Raw genomic sequence first — 20661 nt, 5'->3', positions numbered from 1 at the left:
GAACCTGGGCCCTGCCTTGTTCCATGGGTAGCCTCAGAATCCTCCTTAACACCGCTCCCAGGCAGCCAACACTGATAGATTGGAGTTGGTGCAAGAGGCAAGCTCTGTTTGTTGCTCTTGAGCTGTGTCAAGCCTGCTCCTGAGGCTGGTGGGCAGGGTGGATGTCAGGCCATCCTGGGCATCTATCTTCCATGTATACTAGGTGTAACTTAACTCTGTCTTCCTTCTCTGCTGTTCTGGGATGCCAACCGGGGGGTGTCAGGACCTCACAGTAGGTCGCAGGTGTGTGGAATGATGGCTACCAAATGAGAAGACTCCAGACTAGCTCTTGCCCTACAGAGGGGCAGGCTCGGGATGCTTAAAGCTCTGACCATCTGATGCCCCGTGGAGCTCTAGCCCCTTCCCACTAATGGTCACTATTTACTAAAACCCCAGATGAGTGCACACCTGGAAAAGCCACATCTGCCCCTGGAACTTTAAGGGGGTGAGATTTCCTTGGGTCCTTTGGATATTTTCCAACCAAAGTCATGCTGGGACTTCGTGGGAGTCTGGGTGGTCAGCACAGCAGGGGAAGAATGGCCAAGACAAGGCTAAAAGCTAAGTACCCACCACAAGCTCTTTATTATGACCTCTTCTGGAAGCAGCCCCTGGCCCATCCCTAAGGAGTGGAGCTCCTGCATCAATGGTGGGCTCCTGCCCCATGAACACCTCTCCCAGCCAATGGATGTGGCCATAATGGTTACCGAGCAGCCCTGGGAACCTCCGAGGTAGCAGGTGCTGAAAGGGCACAGATGTGCCTGACGACGGCAGTCATAGCAAATGTGCAGAGCAGCCAAGGGAACTTGCGAAGGGAAGGTCTGGGGAGCCAGGGGATGTGAAATGATGTTCTTCCTATCTAGAAGAGTCTTTATTGTTTGTGGGCTGGGAGGAGCGATCTTTTGCCACCACTCCAGTTTCCAGGTGGAGGCATTTCCACCGGACTATGCCTCCGGACCTAGCTAGCCACCGCCCAGCCTCTCCCGCCCTTGGGAAGAGGAGGAAGCCCTCTGATTGGTGGTTGGGGTGAAGCACTGAGCATGCTCAGCTCAGGCCCCTCCTCTCCGGGTTCGGCCTGCCTGCAGAGAGGTTGCTCTGTCTCCTGTCCCTCCTATGTGGGGCAGGCTTTGCCCATGGGAGGCAGGGCTGCGCTTGGCAGGAGGTTGATGCAGGAGGCTCATCGTGACAAGGCCACATGGCTCTGACACCTGAACCACGGTCTGCTATGTACTAAAGCTGGTATTTTTATCTCCATTTGTCTAATTCTGGTGGGAAAAGAAGGATACCATTATTGGGCTTAAGCCTCGTTAGTGTCAAAAAAGCATCCTGTTAAAAAATTAAAAAAGGAAATAGATAATTTTTTTAAAAGTCAGGGATTTTGGTAGAATGCTTGGCTTCAGATCCAGTGCCCAGTGGGCATTGCTTGTGACACTTCACAGAGGATATCCCACTGAATGCCAAGGTTATGTTATCACAATATGAATGGGCATGATAAAAAGTGCCCAAATGTGGTGAGGCCAGACCTGCCACCCAGCCAGGAGGGTGCCAGTCTGCTACCACATGACCTTGGACAAGGCACCTAAACAAAAGTGGAGGGTAGGCTTCAGAGTCACACAGACCTGGAGTTGGCGCTGATTTCCCTACTTACTGTGTGATCTTAGGAAAATCACTTAACCTTTCTGAGCCTCAGTTTGCCCATCTATGAAATGCGAGTAGCAAGAGTTCCTTCTCTAGAGGATCCCAGCATGCATCGCGTGGTGCTGGGCATGCTGCATGATAGTGGTGACCTTTAACACCGGTACCAGATGGGTCAGATGGACAGAGGTAACCCAGACACATGGGCCAAGGACAATTCCGGAAGTTCTGGAAATGGGCTGTCTTCCCCTCCCTTATCCTTTCTCTTCCTTATCTGCCTAATATCCTTTCAAAAACCCATCCCACTGCCCAACCCAGAGACACAGAATGTGTTCCGTGGTGAGTGTTCAACCTCCAACTCGGTGTTTTGGGCTGATTCCACACCGACATGTCCTAGCATCTTGACACGACCAGCTCAAGGCTTTTTATTTTGTTGCAGAATCGTGGCTTTTTCTCATAAAGTGTTTACGGGGTATGTAAAATATAATCACAGCTTTATGAATATGAACTAGATTACTTTAATGATTGCAGGTAATTTAAAACTTAAGGGCAATCACACACTTCTCAGCCGTCTCCCGGTGCTTTAAAAGCACGAGCGAGCACCTCTGAAGGGCTGCGGCCTCGCACGCCTGCTCCTCGGCGGCGGCGTCCCCGCTCCAGCCGGTGTTACAGTGATCTGATTATCGTAATTGATGACATTAGAAATGAGGAATCCGTGCCGAATAACACAGGCGCCTGTCTTGCCAGGCTGGTTTTATTCATTGTCAGAGAAGTTCATAAAGTCGAAAGCAAGCATCTTCATGGGCTAGAGCGCCACAAAGCGTGTTTCAGTCTTTTCTTAATTTGCAAATCAAAGTATTGCGTCCTGAAGCCTGCGTTAACTGACAATTGGAACGAGCCCTGTGCGCCCCCGCCCTCCTGCTCTGCACCCCCCGGGAGCTACCCGCTGTCGCCCAGTGCCTGCTTGTGCACCGCCACTCCTGGGCCTCTGCCTTTCTTTGTCCTGAGGCCCCCAGCCTTCTGCTTTACTCGTCTTCCATGCTGCTCTCGCCCTCTCTCCTTTGGGGTACCCTCTCCCCAGTCCGGTGGCAGAGCCAGCACCTTTTGGGGTCTGACCAACGGACACAGGGGTCTGGGAGCTCTAGAACCCCAGACCCCCGCTTTGAGAGGACAACTGTCACCTCTGTGGATTTCTGCTGTCATTTTATAGGTAAAGATAATAGCCACCATTTATCGAATGTTACAATATGCCGGTGTTAACGGCACGTGGTTTATTCAATATTACGCTTCAAAACCACCTCGTGTTAAACGTTTTATATCCGCATTTTACAGACAAGGACGCTGAGGCTCAGAGAGGCTAAATTACTTGCCTGAGAAAGGACATTTTAGTTGGTGGCAGTGACAAGATTCAAACCTAGGTCTGCCTGGCTCTCACTTGCTCTGACGTCGCTTCTCCTCAGAGAAGTGAGGGAGGGAGAAAAGAGGGGTGCGTGTGCAGGACAGCGTGGGTTCAGGGGCGTGGCGGCACTCCTAACTAATGGCTTTTGGTTTTTCTGGGGATCCTTGGCTGAGCAAGAGAGAAGGAGTTAGGTAAGTGGTGGATTAGAGATTTGCAGAGAAGAATTTTAAAACGTGGAGGGGCTTGGGAGGAAGGTGGGAGAGTTTATTGATCAGAAGCACTTAGAAGGAGTTAAGAATCGAGGTGAGGGCGATGCCCAGGAATGAGGAGAGACTCCAGGCCACGTGGCTGTGTGGTGGCCTTCAGCCATGCCCGATGGCCGCAGCGATGGAGAGAGGGTGGATGGTGGTGGGGAGAGTTATCAGGCCACCTCATGTTCCCCACCACAAGGGTGGCAGGAGCATGAGTCACCTGGGTCCAGCCCACTGACCCTAGGGGACCACATCCAGGCAGCCCCCACACTCGCACTCCACCCGCCCCCGTCCCCTCAGAGCCACGTTCTGCAGAGTGAGTCTGCAGATTCCCAGCTCAGGGACACCGTTAAGGCAGGACCATTTTCCTCTCATTCTTGCTAATTTTCTGCTTCTGCTTAAGCTCATAAAAAGTTTCCTAGCAAAACCATTCCGGCCTGAGTTCCTGCTGGAGCCCGCTGAGCTGCTGTAATTAAGCTTTGATTAGCCGGCTATAAATTCCCTTTCGGAAGCCAGCATTGCCCTTGGAGGGCCTCCACGGAGAGGTCCATGCAGGTGTGCCCCAGAACTTGGGGCAAGTTCGCAGCATCGTTGGTCAGTGAGCAGGTGGTCAGGGATGGAGGCAGGGGGCGTTCTGCTCCGGCTGAGACGGGGACCTGCAGGAAAAAGACCCAGGCCAGCCTGGCCCCTCCCAGAAGTGGGACAGTCATGGGCCAGGGTTCGGGGAGCAGAAGATGCTGGCAGGCACAGCCCCTCCAGAGGGCCCTCCCTGGCCTCTGTTTTACATCTCCAAACAATAGGCCCCGGCCAAATATATTTTTCTACCATCACAAGCTTGTTGCAAAGTCGGTTTTATGGACGCACTAAACCTGCCTTTTAAATTATCGTCAAGTGTAATAAAACGGCAGAAAATCATCAATTTTCCTGAGAATGTGAGTAAAGTGAGAGTTAGTTACACGTCAGGGAGGGAGCTGCGGTCCAGCTGTGTCTGTGTTCGGGAATCGGCCCTGAAAGCTTTGAGGGCGCAGCTGTTTTCAGACGGAGCAGCCAGGCCCAGATTTTATGCCGCGGAGGTGAGGAAGTGGAGCACGGAGGCCCGGCCTGTCTGTAAACTCACCCAGAGGCCAATGAGGAGCGAATGAGGGGTCAGCATGTTCCCCTGCCACAGTCCCCGCCTCCCCCCTCCCCCGATTCCCAGCTCCACCAACTTCCAGCCAAGAGCTCAGATGGCCCAAGATGGCCTGGACTACATCCTGGGGCATGCGCAGTGGGGTGTTGTAAGTGTCTAGCAACTGGCTCTCAAAAAAACGAAAGACAACAAAAAAACCCGATAGGCAGCATTTGCCAGCTTCCACGGTATAAATACTTCCAATTTCAAAGTACAAACGTGTCATCACCGAACTTGAAGTTGAGAAGAGATGCACAGCAACACGTCCTTATATGGTGTTTCCAGATTCAGGGGATGTTAAAACCTCAAGATCATAGATAACAGTGAAATAACTAAGATGCAATGAGTTTTGAGAATTTATTACTTCTGTTTATAATACATATAGTTGTTAGTTTACATAATTTCATTTTTAATAATGGTTGTGCTTAACAGTTGGCTTGAAAATTCTTGAAAAATTAACAATCGGCTCTCTCGAGCCGGTTTGAGCCGGCTCCCGCGTGTCACTGGGAGCAGGTCGGGGAGCCTCCTTCCAGACCGAGGTCTCCAAAGGCAGGGCCACCTCTGTCTTGCTCACTGTTGGATCCTTGCCACTGAGCTCAGTGTTTGGCGCTCAATAAATGTTTCTAGAATTTATGAATAACAGGTGGCAGGAAATGTCCCTTGCAACACATTTTCCTGTGGCGGGATTGATTCAAAGCCAGGCAGATCTTCCTGCTGCCTGGGGCTGCTGGAGACGCCACCAGGCCACCTCCTCCTCTGTCCCCATGTGCACATCCTGGGCTGGGGTCTGCTCCCCTTGGGGCAGCTAATGCTATGGATAGAGAATGGACTTTGGAGCCAGACAATCCGGGCTCCAGGGCTGGCTCCAGCTCCTCCCTGCCGTGTGACCTTGAGAAGTGACTGAATTTTCCAGAGACACATCAGGTAAATGGAAGTAGTCTCTTCCTCGTTCCTTCACGCCTTCAACAAGTCTTTACTGAGCATCTCCTAGGTGCCAGGCACTGTTGTCAATGCCACAGACACACAGAAGGACAGAGAGCAGAAGCAAAGGCAGACGTGCACATTTAACAAGCATTTCTAAAGCCTCATAAATTGGGATGCGTGCTGTGAAGGAAAAGAAAGTGGAGAGGGAAGGATAGGGAGCACGATGGAGAGATGGTTGGGGGACCCCCAGTGAGGAAACCCCATGTAAGCTGAGCCTGAAGGGTGTGAGGAGTTTGTCCAATGGCAAATGGGAGGAAGAACATTCTAGGCAGAGGGAGCAGCAGAGAGGCAAGTGGGAAAGAGTCGTTGGGAAGTCTCAAGGGGTGATGCAATGGCTGGCACGCAGTAGGAGCTGGGTAAACGTGCCTTCCTTTCCCTCTTCCCCGCTCTGATTCTTAGCAGGTCCACAGGGGCAGGACAGCGGCCGCCCTGTGGGAGAGGCGCCAGCTCGGTCCACTGGGCACCAGCTGCAGGGCCAGGGAGGGAGGCTGTCCCTGTGGGCTCGGGCGGGAACCCGGGGCCTGGATCCCTGCCGTCTGTCTCCCGAGGGGGTCAGGCTGCAGGCCCAGAGAACATGGCCAGCTCACGGGCTTGGGTTTCAGGGCGGGACTTTTACGTCTGCTGTTGCTGAGGGCATTCCAGTGGCTCAGCGGGCTCCAGACCAAGAACACGTGTGCAGCATTCTTGCTTTTCTCCTGTGGACCCCAAACCCGGTGACAGATCCCGTTTCCCTCTGCTTTGGCTGAGAGCCAAATTCCTTCTAGTAGCTTGTGGGTTGTGTGGTTTGTATTTTCTATCCTGACCCCATGCTCTGAATCTGCCTGCTCTCATTTCCCCTTCCCTAATGTTCGTTGAACATCTGTATTGTTATAAGCTGCCTTGGATTCTTGACTGGAATGTGGTGGGAGAAATTAGATGAGGGGGGAAGGAAGGGAGGGGGGAAGGAAGGAGGGAGGGAAAGAAGGAAGGAAGGAAGGAGAGGAAAGGAGAAGAGAAGAGAAAGAGAGAAACTGAGGAACGGAGACATGGGGAAAGAGAGTTAATTGTGGTTCAGCCCAGGAACCTTCTGAGAACGCCAAAGACCCAGATCACGTGGGCAGCTTCCTCGATGGTTTACTCTGGTCAAAGCCCTGCCTGGGTACCGGGGATGCTGTGCAGAACAGGAGTGATGAAATTGCCCAGGCACATTTTTCACATTATGTTCTAACGTTCAGGGTGTCTTGAAGACACCGCCAGGGTGTGCTACTAAGGGCAGCAGGAGGAGGGTCTGTGTTGTTCCCAGATCCACAGGACCACCCCCACCCCCACCCCGAGCTCACTGAGCATTCCTGGTCCAGCTGCAGATACATAGCAGACCGGCTCTTCCTGGGCTGCGGGTGCATGAGGCAGAGACTGAAGCAGCCCAGGCCAGGCGTGGGAATGAGGACCTGTGGCCTGAGCCTCTGCGGCCCCAGCCACTGACAACTGCCCTGTTGCCAGGGTACGTCTGAGATGCCCTGGGCAGAAGCCAGCCCGGAGCCTTGGTTTGCTAAAGCAGCCACAAGTGTGACAGAGCCCTGCTGGCTTGTGGTGGCTGCCTGGTCCTCTCCTTACCTCCTGGGCTCGGCCACCACCTCCACAGGCCCTGCTCAGCCCAGGGCTGGGCTCTGTCCCCCAAGTCCTGGACTTGTGGTCCTGCACTGACCCCACCTCCTGGGGTCTGGGTCTTCGGTGCAATTTGCTCTCTCCTTCCTGGAGGGATCTCGTCTGTTAGTTATCTAAAACCTGAGGCTCGCCTGCAACCTCTCACCTCCTGTGGTGGCTGAATAATGGCCCTTCAAGGATGGCCATATCCTCATCTGCGGAACCTGTGACTATTACCTTAAATGGTCTCTGCACATATGCTCCAATTACGAATTTTGAGATGGGGAGATTATCCTGGATTATCTGGGTGGGAGTCACGCAATCACAAAGTTCCTTACAAGAGGGAGGCAGGAGGAGCTGGTGTCAGAAGGTATGATGATGACGGGGCAAAGGGACAGAGAGGAAAAGCTTTGAAGATGCTGTGCTGCTGGCTGTGGGGATGGAGGAAGGGGACACAGGCGGAAGGATGTGGACGGCCTCTGGAAGCTGGACAGAGCAAGGAAATGGACTCTCCCCCAGAGGCTGCAGAAGGGACCAGCCTTGCTGATGCCTTGACTGCAGCCCTGTGAAGCTGGTTTGGGACTTCCGGCCTCCAGAACTGTAAGAAAATAAATGTGTGTTGTTTTAAAGCCACTAACTGCTGGTCATTTGTTACGGCAGCCATCGGAAACTAACACACCCCCCGAGACACACCCCCTGTATCTCCCCTCCGCCTCGGACCTCTGAGTCTGATCTGCCCGGGCTCGCCTCCAACGGCTGCCTCCAGGAGTCCTGTTCGAGCTCTCCCTTCCAACTCTCACCTCCAGTCCTGCCCTTTCAAGGTCCCTTCTAATCTCTGATCCTGAGTCTCCCTGACTTGGCGCCCCCCCCCCCCAAATCACCTCTAATCTCTCACCTCCTGAGCTGCACTTCCCGACTCCACCTGCCCTTGCTCACTCCCACCTTCTCACCCGGCGTCTGGTCTTTGGGTGCTGGACTCCATCCAGTCTCACCTCCCAAGCTTACCTGGGACCTCCCCTACCTGGACCCCGCCAGGCCCCCTGGAGTCCAGCAGGAGCAGAGCCTTGTGTGTGACTGGCTCTCCATCCTTCTCTGAGGATGGAGCGAGGGGTGGGTGGAAGGGATGGTGACTTTGGAGTGGCCTTGCCTTCCCAGGTTTTATATGGTCCAGGCTGCATCCGCATATCACCAGAGCAAGCGGCCTAGGAGGGAACAGTTCGGCATTATCATCAACCAGGAGAAAAGAGTTGGTTTATTTTGACTCTATACTTTAATGAGTTCAACCAAGTGGTCAATAAGTATTGAACTGAATTGACCTGAATAATCTGATAATCACCAAAGCTACCGTATATCAAAGACTTACGGGTCTGACATGTCAGTTCCATTTTTCATCTAATTCCCATAGTGACCTCTTGGAGAAGTACTAGTATTTCTCTCATAGTACACATGAGAAAATTGAGGTTCAGAGAGGTCAAGGGACTTGCCTAAGGACACACAGCTGGGAAGTGGTAGAGTCAGGATTTGAACCAACCAGTGTGGTCCAGGGCCCACATTCTTAACCTCCCTCTTAACTATAGCCTCTCATTTGAGTCTCAGTTTCCCTAGCTGTGGAAGAGGGACAATGACTACCAGCCTCATGGCCTGGCATGGTGGTGACTGTGGAATTTCTCTGGGGCTCTTGAAGTGCCAGAAGGTCGGGGTGATGCTCTCCAGGCCTCTGATGCTGGCCCCAGACTGGGCTGGGCACTGGTTGCCTCGGCTCCTCAGGGACCCCTCTCGCCTTGCCTGGTATGTGCCATTCCTGGAGAGCAGCCACTTGTCTCCCACGGCCTCCCCTGGGTTTACTTTCAAGGGCCGCTGTGGGCCTGAACGATGCTCCTCGTGACATGCCGTTTGTCTCTGAGCTCGCGGAGTGGGGCTGCCTGCAGAATGAGACGCGCCAGCCCGCTAGTCCCCTCGCGCCGACAGCTCCCACGCTCCTGCCGCCTCGGCACTTCTCAGAAACGCTTTGAAGTGGCAGATGCAGCTTATGTCTCCCTTGTGCCAACAGGACACCAGGAGCGCTTGTGGCCAACAAGGGCGCCCTGAGACTCCGAGGCAGCCTTGCTGGTCCTGGGAGATGCAGATGTTTACGGCAGAGATCTTGAGATTGGGGTGGGAGTCAGGTTCTAGATCAGATAGGGGTCCCCGCAGACAGGCCCCACCTTGCCAAAATTCTCCCCCACCCCACCCTGGCCCAGGCCTAATCCAGCACCTCACATTTCCCCATTAGTGCCCTTAGGGTGAAGGGTTTAGCTCCCGCAGGCAAATTAGAACACAAATGTGGTACCTAAAATGGGTGAGATTAGCAAAGTGAGACCCCGCTTCTTTTGGGGTTCTCCCAGGACGGGGAACACCTGGAGTACAGCTGAGGTTCATAGCACTGGCTTGGGGTCAGAAGTAACCCGGGACATAAGCTGACTGCCTCCTATCAGCCAGGTGACCTTGGACCAGTGTCTTAACCCCTGCCTCACCTCTGAGATGGAGCTAATGGTGGGATCCATCTCAGAGAGCTGGGGGATTAGAGGGGAGGATGCAGGTCAAGCGCGTAGTCCTGCCTCCTGCTAAGTGATCAGCAACAGGCTGAGACCCTGGAAACCCCTGGCCCAGGGCCCCCGTGTTCTCTTCTGCCTGCTGCATGCCCCCTCAGCCCAGGACAGGTCTATCTGTCCCTGTCCAATTCTGTTGGCTCCAACCCCAACTCTGGCCGAACTTTCCTGGTGGGACAGGCCCTCCGTTGTTCCAGCCCCCTTCTGAGCCTCCAGGTTGCCCCTCCATCCTCCTGCCTGGATCTCTCTCTCCTGTGCTATTTCCATCCCTGGTTCAGCTGGAGCCTGTACCCAACCCCCTTGCCCTCATCCATCAGCTCCTGACTCACAGCTGGGCCCTCAGCATCTCCTAGAGCCTGCACCTCCCACCCCTGGGCCTGGGGATGCGGAATTCACATTCCACTTGCCTGAGGCCCCGGGAGCTGCTGGCCACTGGGTGCTTGAGCATCAGAGCTGGAGACACCCCCCCAACGTCTTCAGGCTCAACCCTCTTGTTGTGCAATGGGGCACAGTGAGTGCCTGGATAGAGAGGACTTTGCTCAGGTCCCGCATCCCCTCCCTTCCCCGTGGACAGGCAGGAGGCGTTGTTCTGGGGTTAGGGAGGCTGTCTGAGAAGGACATAGACTCCAGGAGGAATTCCCAGGGAATTAAGAGATGCGTTGACTCCTCGGGGGCCCTGCCTCCAACAACCGCTTTCCTGGTGATCTGAGTAAGAAGCTCTGCCTTCATTATCCCAGTCAGCCTCCAAGGAAATAAAAATATTTCAGTCCTTTGACACGGTTTTTGTGCTATTTTGCTGTTACAAGCGTTCCCTTTTAAGTGCATTTAGTTTTAAGCTTCTCAAATCCTGTTGAAGTACGTGGGGACAAAGCGTCAACGCATGAAGCGATAAATAGAGAAATGGGGGGGCGCGGTCCCTTCTTCTTCCGGGCTTTGCCCCTCTTTCTCTCCCTGAAGCTCACAACCAACGCCCTGACCCGCTCCAGCTCGGGGCCAGGCCCCCAGGCCGGGGATCAGAGCTCACCTGAGGGCACAGAGCCCGGTGTCTGGGGGGGGGCCTGTATGGCGGCTCAGTGTGGGCCAGCCCCGGGTCACGGCAGGCTCCAGGCCACCCTGGGGCCTTAGAGCTCGTTTCTTAGACCCCCACTTGGTGTCTGTCTTAGATTCTCTAGAAGCAGAGCCTGAGATGGGGACTCTAGTGTTGCAATGCTCTCTGGAGACAGGGACTGAGGGAGCAGGACGAGGCAGGGGCAAGGGCACGGTCTCAGCAGGAGTCTAGCCTCAGGCAGAGCATGTGGAGTTGGCCCTATCTGAGGGAGACAGGGAGCCTTTTGAAGTCCAGCTTGTGGGTCATTGGCCCTGAGCTGCTCCCGGTGCTGGGAGATGGAAAAGTTAGCCTCATGGGGAGGCATCTGAGAAGGAGACGGCTGGGAGTCATCACCAGCTAACAGGTACCGAGACAGGGAATGAGCGCACTGCCCAGGCGAGAGCCATCTGAGTAGGGGACCTCCTTTGCCCACTACAGCGCCCCGGCAGCCCCACAATGGCCTCTGTCTCCCTCTTGCCAGGCTTCCGCTCACCCCTGATTGAGGTCTTGCTGTGGGCCAAGCCCTGTGCTGAACATTTCATGTCCGTCTCATGGCACTTTTACAAGAAGCTCACAAGGCGGGGCTTCTGAGCACTTGTTTACTGAGGAGGCTCAGAGAAGTTGAGCAATGAATCCAAGGTCACACAGCTTTTGGGAGATAGAACCAGAATTCAGATCAAATTTCCAAAGACTACACTGGCACTGTGTTCTGCTCCCTGGGCTTGTTAGGCTTGCTGCACTCTACTTTGGGGGACCTTCGTTGTCTCCTGCAGCCCAACTGCTTGGCATCTTCTAAATAGTTCCGGTCTGGGTTGCTAGCTCTGCTTCACGCATCATCCTCACCTAGCGAAGTCACTCACTTCTGGTTCCAGGGTCCCTGCCCTGCACCCTGTGCAGCCTCACCTATCTGCCCCCTGGTCCTGCCTCCGCTACCTTCAGAAGCCAGAGTTCTGTGCAGAGCTGGAAATGTCTGACTTGCCCACAAAAGACATCCCACTGGGGAGGGGTCCAGTTCCACCACCACTATCTTTGCTGACACCTCCATCAACGTACATCTTCCTAAAGACAACAGACATTTATCCCTGACAGTCAGAGGTGCAATTGTAATCAGATGTCAGCCGTCTGAATTCTGTTGTCAACAAATTGACAAGGAGTCTTCAGTCAGTGGAAAAGGACTGGAGGGGACGGTTGGGGAGGGCGCCAGAAGCACCCCGTCCTCTGCCAGAACCATCTCCCCTGGGCCAGGGCTGGGCTTCAGCCGAGGGGCAGCTGGCTGACTTGCAGGACACATGACAGACACGGAGGAGGAAATATGAACATCTTGGGCCGAATGTAGCTGGCTCTGGGTCTAGCTAAACAAACTTGGACATGGATGCGGAGAAGGGAGAATAACAATGAAGGATGGTGGGAGACACAACAGGTGCTCACCGATATCCGGGTCTTTTCTCCACCCTGGGGAAGTGGGAGACGCTCTCCTGTCTGGAATTGCAGCTATGAAGGGTCACGTGTCTAGCTCTAGTCTATGAAATGTGGGTGGAAGTAGCATGTGTCCCTTCTAGGCCGAGGCAGCGAAAAGCACTATGTGATTCTTCAGTCCATTTATTCCTTTGCCGAGGCAGTTATACAGAAGGTTGAGATGGTGGAGCCGCAAGATCGAAGCAGCCTGGGTCACTGATTTCCACAATGGAGGACAACTGTCCCAGATGGTTGGAGAGCCACAGAGAAATAAACATCATCGTGTTAAGCCACCAAGGCCATTGGGGCTGTTTGTTGCTGCAGCATAGCCTGTCCTATCCTGACTAATGCAAATGCAGTTTATTGATCACCTACTGTATGCCAACTATTGTGGTAAGTGCTGTATACGGATCATCTCTCTAAATCATCACAACTCCCCTTCCAGGCAGGACCTGTGATTGACTGCATTTTGCAGATGAGGAAACTGAGGCTAAGTGGGATTAAGTCACGTCCACATGTTATCACACAGCTAGTAGGCGGCAGAGCTGAAAGTGAAGCCCAGGTCTGTCTGATTCCAGAGCTGGAGTTCTTAGCACACAGATTCCAGAGAGTCCACCTTCGTTTTTCTGCCCTTATTGCGCTCCAGGCATCAGGGCTCGCTAGGACCCAGGGGAGCCTTCGAAAGCAGTCCCCAGAGTGTCCCAAGCACTAGTTGGGTCCCTGAGTGGAGTCAGTCAAGGGCCACAGGCACCCCAGTCTCTGCTCCCGTGGAGTTCACCGTCTGGGGAGGGACCAGCTAAGCAAAAGTGTGGCGGATGGAATGAATATTGTGCGTGTGTGTTGTGTGTGTAGGTGTGCGCGTGCGTGTGTGCACAAGTGAGGGTGGGATAGAATAAGTTAAGAGAGGAGGCTGGTCTGGCTGGTGTGGCCGATGGGGAGGGAGGAGGCTGTGCCCAGACCAGAGAGCTCAAATGGAGCCCCCTGGCCTCGACTGGGGAGAAGTGGGGGTGTTGGGTTTACTGGGGGCTATGGGTCTGCCCTCTACCCATAAATCCTCCCCAAGGGGAGCTCAGTCTCCCTGACCTCAGTTTAGGAGGCAGAGGACGGCATCAGGGTCCCTCTTCCCACTTCTTGGGTTACAGAGTGGGGCTAATGACCCCAGGAAGCAGAGTGACAAACGCATTTGTGGACTGCGGTCATACCTGCCCTCCCAGAAGGCAGTGAGTGCAGGGATGGCTCAGTTTTAGCCTTTGTGGCATGAAAGGCTGTGTCCTGGGCTGGGGATAAGATGGCACGTAGCATACAAAGAGGCAGACAGACGTGGGTTTAAATCCCGCTTTTACCACCTGTCCCCAAGTGACCTTGAACATGTCCCTTTGCTTCTGATTGTCAGTATCCTCATGCGATGAGTGAGAACCATCACATTTCCTTTGAAAGCCACTTGTAAGGACTAACTGGCATGCGCTAAGTTTCTCTCCCTCCCTCCCTTCCCACCCGTTTGGGCACACTCCCCCCAGCAGCCTCTGGATGACAGAGGCCGGGCCCCACTTCCTCTCTGGCTGGGGAGCTCTCCTTGGACCCTTCTCTGGACCCACAGAAGAGGCCCGAGAGGGTCACCTGGGGCCCAGCTGCGGGCGGCCCTGCCTTCATCCAGAAAAGAAAGATCAACGTGAAATAAACGTCCCCCAGCTCCTCCCAGCATCGCATCCCCGGAGTGAGTTTGCAGGCGGAGTAATGTATGGCTCCATTTTTAGATGTTGCCGAATTCCATTTGCTGGAGATCTGTGTTTTATTGCCGTATCAGTGTTTCTAAATTGCACTATATTTTCTTAGCTTGATGGGAATTTACAGCACTCGGATTGGAGCGAAATTGGGCTCTCCCCGAGGCTCGGAAATCGCTGGGGTCGATTGCTATGGCTGCTGCCACCCCCTTAGACGGTTTCTGCTAATTATTCATATTAAGAAGAATCCAGATCTGAGAAAGGAGGCCCAGGAGGCCCACTTGGTGAGACATTCATGAGAGCCGCTCCCATGGGGATCTGGGCCGCCCAGGATGACGCGGGAGGGCTGCGGCGTGGGGCACTGAGAAAGAGATGAATTCCAGGCTGGGGAGCTGGGGAGGGCCCAACCAGCAGCCAGCCTCGGGCCTGGCAGGTCCCAGGGAGCACGAGACATTAGGTTGTCAACCAAAGTAACAGGAGTAATAATGCTGCTCCTTTGTCCCTGTGGTGGCTTCGAAGCATTTCCATGTCTTTTTGATTCTCCAGTGAGGAAAGGAGGACAGGGACCAAGGTCCAGAGAAACCCCATTTTACAGATGAGGAAACTGAGGGCCTACGGGACCAAGGCCGACGATAGAGCTAGGATTAGAACCCACGACTGTCTGGCTCCAGACTGGTCCTCACTCTCCCCTGCACACTTGGTGGGTTTTGGTCCCCTCTCCATTTCCACACAGGAGACTTGGAAGGGGTGCTCTCATTTCCAGAGCCCTTGCTATGTGTCAGGCACCGCACCAAGGATCCCCGGCATCATCTCATTTAACCCTCCCGCAGGTGGGTACTACTCAGCCCCTTTCACAGAAGAGCCTCAGGATGGTAAGCCACTTTTGCAAGGTCACACAGCCACTTCTAAGCGGTAAAGCTGAGATTCAGCCCCAGGAATATCCAATTCCGAAGCCTGTTCTTAGCCACCTTGCTCCACTGCTCCCAGTGACACCAGCTAATCCAACTCCTGCTGCTGTGGGAAGGATGGGGTGGGAATCCTGATGCATTCTGGGAGTCAGATGGCGCCTGTCTGGCACTGACATTCAGCAGGCTGCGGGCGTGTGCCAGGAAAGCCAGGGTGCTCGGGCTGCACCTGCATTTGAAATTCACAATTTCCCCAGCTCCAGCCTCCCAGGATGACGCAGCACCACCCAAGGCATTGGGCAAGGACGGGGAGGGAGTCCCGAGGACCCAGCTGGGGACTGCAGGAAGTTCTGGCCTGACTCTCTGGCAGGTCCTGGCCGTTTATCTCACTTGGCAGTGATCCTCTGTCTAAAAGCACGTCCGACGTTTTGTGCAATAAAGTTAATGGACTTCTCCATCCTGGAGCAGCTGAATTCTCTTGGAGCAGATGCTGAGGGTTATGGATGTTCTAATTAGGAAGCTGCCTTTGGCACTGAAGAGAGGAGGGGAGGCTCCTGACGTTGCTCGCCCTGCAAAGACCCCCTGCCAAACTGCCTTCTCCAAGCTTGCAGGGGCAGGCACGCTGCAGCGGACGACAGGCATGCTTTTCTTCTCTCCCATCTCCCCCTTCCCTTCCAGCACCAAAGGTCCTCTTCATTTCCAAAAGTGACTGAGAGGACCAGGCGGGACGGCCCTAGCCTCCCGAGTCTGAGCAACCACAAACGGGTTTGAGCATTGCAATCGAATAAAACTTACAAGCAAGTTAATCTGACACATTTATTGATGTGCATAATTGTTATTGGGCTGCACTGCAATTAGACATAAATGGTAGGTCGTTCCTATGAGTGACTGTAATTAGTAATTCTCCTTTTTGGCCCAATCAAGTTTGGATTTTTTTTTCTATAAGCATAGAAGTTCCCTAGGGCCTGTAAACAGCATTGATTATTGACTGTTTTCTGATTCACTCGTTCATTTATTCATCTACTCTATCCACTCTATGAAATGGACGTGCAGCCTGGGGGCCTCATTCTGGTTCTCACTGCACGGTTGTGGGCACGTTAGTCTACTTCTCTCAGCCTCAGTTTCCACATCTGTAAAGTGGGGAGAATATCCCCTAGCTCATAGGGTTATGGAGAAAATTCTGTGAGATGAGGTAGGCAGAGTGCTGAGCACTGTACCAGGTCTGAGATTGTCGCTCAACTAGTTGGAACGTATTATTATTATTTTGTTATTAATGACAACCCCTCCTGGAGAAGAAAGGGTTGAGCACTAAGCTTTGAAAGTTTTGGTCATCAGGTGAGAGGGTGAATCTGAGTGTGGGGTCCCTGTCCCTTAGACTTTGTAGGGGCCTGGAGGTCAGGCTATACAAGAGGGCACAGAGCCAGTGACACTGGGGTCATGGTACCTGCTGTGGCCTTATCCTCCCCCACCAGTGAGGGGGGATGAGAAACTTCTGGTTTTCCATATCTTCCGTCTTACGATGGCCCAGCCATTGGGAAACGTGGGGCTGAGTCGGACTGCCCTGTAGAGGAAAGTGCCCACGTGGGGCAGAGGCTCTTATGAAGTGCTTGGACCTCTTCCTGTCCAAGAGGATGGCTTATCAGACTTTAGAAAATTCTTAGTGATCCGAGGCTGAATTGGGGGAAGGAGGGGCAGCTGATCCTCATGGCAAACTAAGAGAAAAGCCTTTGGGCCAGAAGGACTGGACAGAGGCCAGCCCCTTCTTGGAGGAAAATCTCCCCACATCTGGGAGCTGCTGGACTCACTGGGGTGAGCGTGTGCTGGGAGAAAATGGACAGGGAGACAGCCTGGAGAAGGCAGGGCCTGGAGGTGCTCTCAGCGAGGCCAGAGCTGCAGGAAGGAGCATGTGGGAGGCCTGGCAGGAAGCCTTGGAGCCTGTGTTGTGAGCAGGGGTTGGGGGCGGAGGGCCAGGAGGTAGTGAGGCACTGGTGGCTCCTTGAGCTGGGCGAGCAGACAGCCCTGGGTTAACCCTGCCCCACTGCTTCCTCGCTGGAGCTTGGGCAAGTGGTTTAACCCATCTGAGCCTCAGGCTGCTCATCTCTAAAACGAGATCAGAGCAGATGCTGTCAGTGTCTTGCACATCTCACCTGTCCTTACCCCTTCCACATGACTGCCTGACTGTCACTACCTGCCCTGCTTTCCCTGAGACTTTATCCTCCCCCAGAGCCCACCTTGCCACCTGTGGCATGCCAGAAGCACCCAAGATTAACAACCTCCAGGGGCCAGCCTAGACCAAAGATTGGGGTATACATACCCCAGCTCCCTCCCCCTTTATGGGAAACTGAGATTCACGTTCTAGCTGCACCCAGAGGTCCCCAGTCACTTCCCACCTTTTCCCTTACATCCTTCTGTGCTGGCGACTCAGTCTTCAAGTGACTCCAGCTATTGAGGGATTGGGGACAGAGGCCTGAGCCAGGCTGCGCTGACATTTGGGTTTTTGGAAATAAAGAATGAGGACACTCCTGGGTCGGAGGCAGGACGTGCAGGCCTGTCTAGCAGGAAGCCGCGTGTCCCAGGGTGGGGTGGCTGCTCCGGAAGCCGTCTCCACGGGGCCTCCTCATCCCACATCCTGTCTGGAGGCCAAGGCAGGCAATAAATCCCCTCGGTGGAGCTGGTCCCAGCATGGGCCACCCTGCAGAAAGACTTCATCAGCGGCCTCATTTGCATAAGATAATGAAACCGCAGTAAAAATAGTAAAAGAAAAAATGGCCTGGCAACTTTGTTTCCATAATGACAGATGCTTCTTAAACACTCAGCTTCTGTTTCCCAAGGAAGTGCCATCAAGGGCCCGGGGGAGCCGCCTGCCCCAGCCCAGCCTGATTCTTGGAATGGCAACTTGCAGGCCGAGGAGTGCCTGGGCCCTGAGCTCTTCCTGCTCCTGGCTCATTCCTCATGGACCTCGGGGGACAGAAGTGGGAGAAGGGGAACTGACAGATGAGCAGAGAAGGACCCTCACAGATAGTGAGCCTGATGCCTCACACTTAACGTGTGCTTTCAGAGGCAGCTTTTTCTTTCATTCTCCCATGAGCTCCCCGAGGAGGTCAAAATGGGCATCCCCACACCACAGGTGAGTAAACTAAGGCTTATAAATGGTCCATGGTCTCCTGCTTAACTTGAAGCTTGTCTCTGATTCTGAGTCCCTGTCTCCCGACATGAGTGACGGGAGGCCCTTGCCCTGGGAGATGGCAGGAGAGAGGGCGGGTCCCTGACCCAGGGGGTGGTGGGGACCTGTAGGGGGTGGGAGCCTGCTCAGTGGGTCTCAGACTTCAGTGCTTCGAGCAGGATGAGATGACCACAGGCAAAGGAAAGGGAGCCCTTGACATCAAGAGTAGAATTATGTGGGATGGGACTTCCCCCGACCTAGAGGCCAAAAAAGAACCCAACCAGAATCTACTTCAGAACCATCTTGTCCCATCACCTCCAAGCCACCAGGACTGCAGTGACTGCCTCAGAAGCACAAATAACGACAACAAGAATAATAATGATGATGATGAATAAAATAATGGAGAAAGGGGTTGTTCCCCCAACTCAGAGGGAAACCTTTAGTCGAGTCCCACTTGTCTGAATGGGGGAATCCTTTACCATGCAAATACCTTCCCACTAAGTCTTCAGGATGGAGCCCCAATTTCCTGATTGAATGAAAGAGGGCTTGGTCACACGGCGTGGGGAGGGTGGGGTCCAGGTGAATCCTCAGGGTCCAGATGGCTCCTATTGTGCAAGCTGGCCAGTGGGAGCCTCCTGGGTGCTAAGGAAGGTGTCCGCATGGAGGCCCCGAGAAGGAAGTCTGGCGAGGAACATCCCCGGGCTCGCTACCGGCCTCCTGCAGGTGGAGAGTGGGATCCACTCCCTGGAGCTCCTGGGGCTGGCAGCTGAGTGTGCATGCTCAGGCCCACCCTGGGGGTCCCTCCACCTCGCTCCATTTCTGTCTGGCAGTCCTGCTCTGGGTTCCCTCCTCCAGCCTGTGGAATCTTTGGCCTAACTTGCAAGGTGGTGGAAGGGCAACGGGATCCTGTGTCCTCCAGACGTTTTGGGTCTTCGACCAGGACCCAGACCTTTGAACTTAAAAGCTGAGTGTTTGGCCACCTTTGTTTTCTGATTCCTTGTGCCTGGCTAGTCTGGCTCTTGGCATCTTGGGGAGGGGTCCAGTCATTTGATCCTTTCCCTCCGTGATGAAAGCTGTCATTGGTTGAGCTGTACAGATGTTAGGCAGGTACAATCCATCCAATCCCTATGACAAGCCTCTGAGGTGGGTCTTAGTCTCCCCATGTTGCAGGCAAGGAAAGTGAAGCTTAAAGAAGACACAGGGCAAGGGGCAGAGGCTAGGAAGTTAAACTCCAGAGTGACCTTGAACCTGGAGGGACTCTGGCTATCCCCTTCAACCTAGATATCCTGGGGCTAGATGAGAGGGAAGAAGAGGGGTGTGAGGTGAGGGGCTCAGCTAATGAGCGTTTCAGATGGGGAGAGTGAGGGGTGAGAAGGGGCGGGTCCAGCCCTGAGCTGCTGTTGAGTGGGGTGGACGGGACCGGCCTCCCTAGCAGGAGGGTCCCCAGCGGCCGGCGCCACACCACCGCCACCCTCTGCAGCTTCTCCTTCCTGCATGGGCGGTGGAGTCCAGCCTCGCCTGGAGCTTGTCAGCAACGCAGAATCTCTGGTCCATTCCAGACCCACTGAACCAGAACCTTCATTTTAACAGGATCCCCCCGGGATCTGTGTGCATATTAAAGTTTGAGACGTGCGGGTTTCCAGCCCCTTCTCACCTATGCATCCTTTGCTGAGCGCGTCCCCATCCGGCGCCCTCTGCTGCAGGTGTGGGCAGGCGGTTTGGAATTGGGACATTTTCACTGCAGGCATTTGCTGTTGGGCCCTGGAGCAGGGGGAGCTGGAACCAGGACTGAGGTGGCCATTTCCTGCTATGAACAAGGAAAGGAGACAGAGACATGGGGGCGGAGGGGAAAGAAAGAAAGAGAGAGAGAAGCTTGACTGTGCTTCCATCGGACCCCTTATAAGGAAGTCCCTTTTTGCTCCAGGTAGCGATGGTCTCTGTTCTTGCCACAATGATCCCTGACTGAGGAACCTTCTGCAAGGTTCTGCTCCTGGGGGCCTGGTGTACCAGGACTAGGAGCCAATGTCCTGGTGCCTGGAGACCGAGGAGCATGAAGAGCATTGGTGGAGGAGAGGCTGAGGCAGAAACGGCTCAGCTAACAGCACCTAGGCCTGAGCCGCGAGTCACATGGCTGCCCCCGCTCCCACCTCAGGCCTGGCCTCCTGATTTTCCTCCTCTCCCTTCTTTGCCCCTCCTCTGTCAGGAGGTGGCAGGGCAGGGAGGAACCTCCCCTCTTGAGAGGGAGGGTCCTGGGAGGGGCAGAATGGAGAGAGAATGTGTTTGGGAGTCAGATAGCCGCATTTCGTATCCCAACTCTGCGTATGAAGTGCCACACTGACGAGCTGTGTGACCTTGGGCAAGTCCACTCACTTCTCTGATCCTTTGCTTCCTTAACTGTGAAATGCGATTACAACAGTGGCTGCCTGAGAGGGTCATTGTTCAGTCCATGGGAAATGGGTATAAAGTGCTGGCAGTGATGCTGGGCTGGTACCAACTGCCTGGTGATGTGGGCTCCATTTCCTTCCTTGGGGAGGGAGCAGTGAGAGCCTCCTGGTAGGGAGAGAAGCAACACCCCCTGTTCCTGGGGGTGGGGTGGGAGTGAGTGGCAAGGCCCAGTGTTGTTTCCTTGCCTCCTGGAGACAGAGC

The sequence above is a fragment of the Equus przewalskii genome, chromosome 2 (assembly GCF_037783145.1).
Source record: "Equus przewalskii isolate Varuska chromosome 2, EquPr2, whole genome shotgun sequence".
In the NCBI taxonomy this organism is placed as follows: Eukaryota; Metazoa; Chordata; class Mammalia; order Perissodactyla; family Equidae; genus Equus; species Equus przewalskii.
This window is presented reverse-complemented; position numbering follows the sequence as displayed.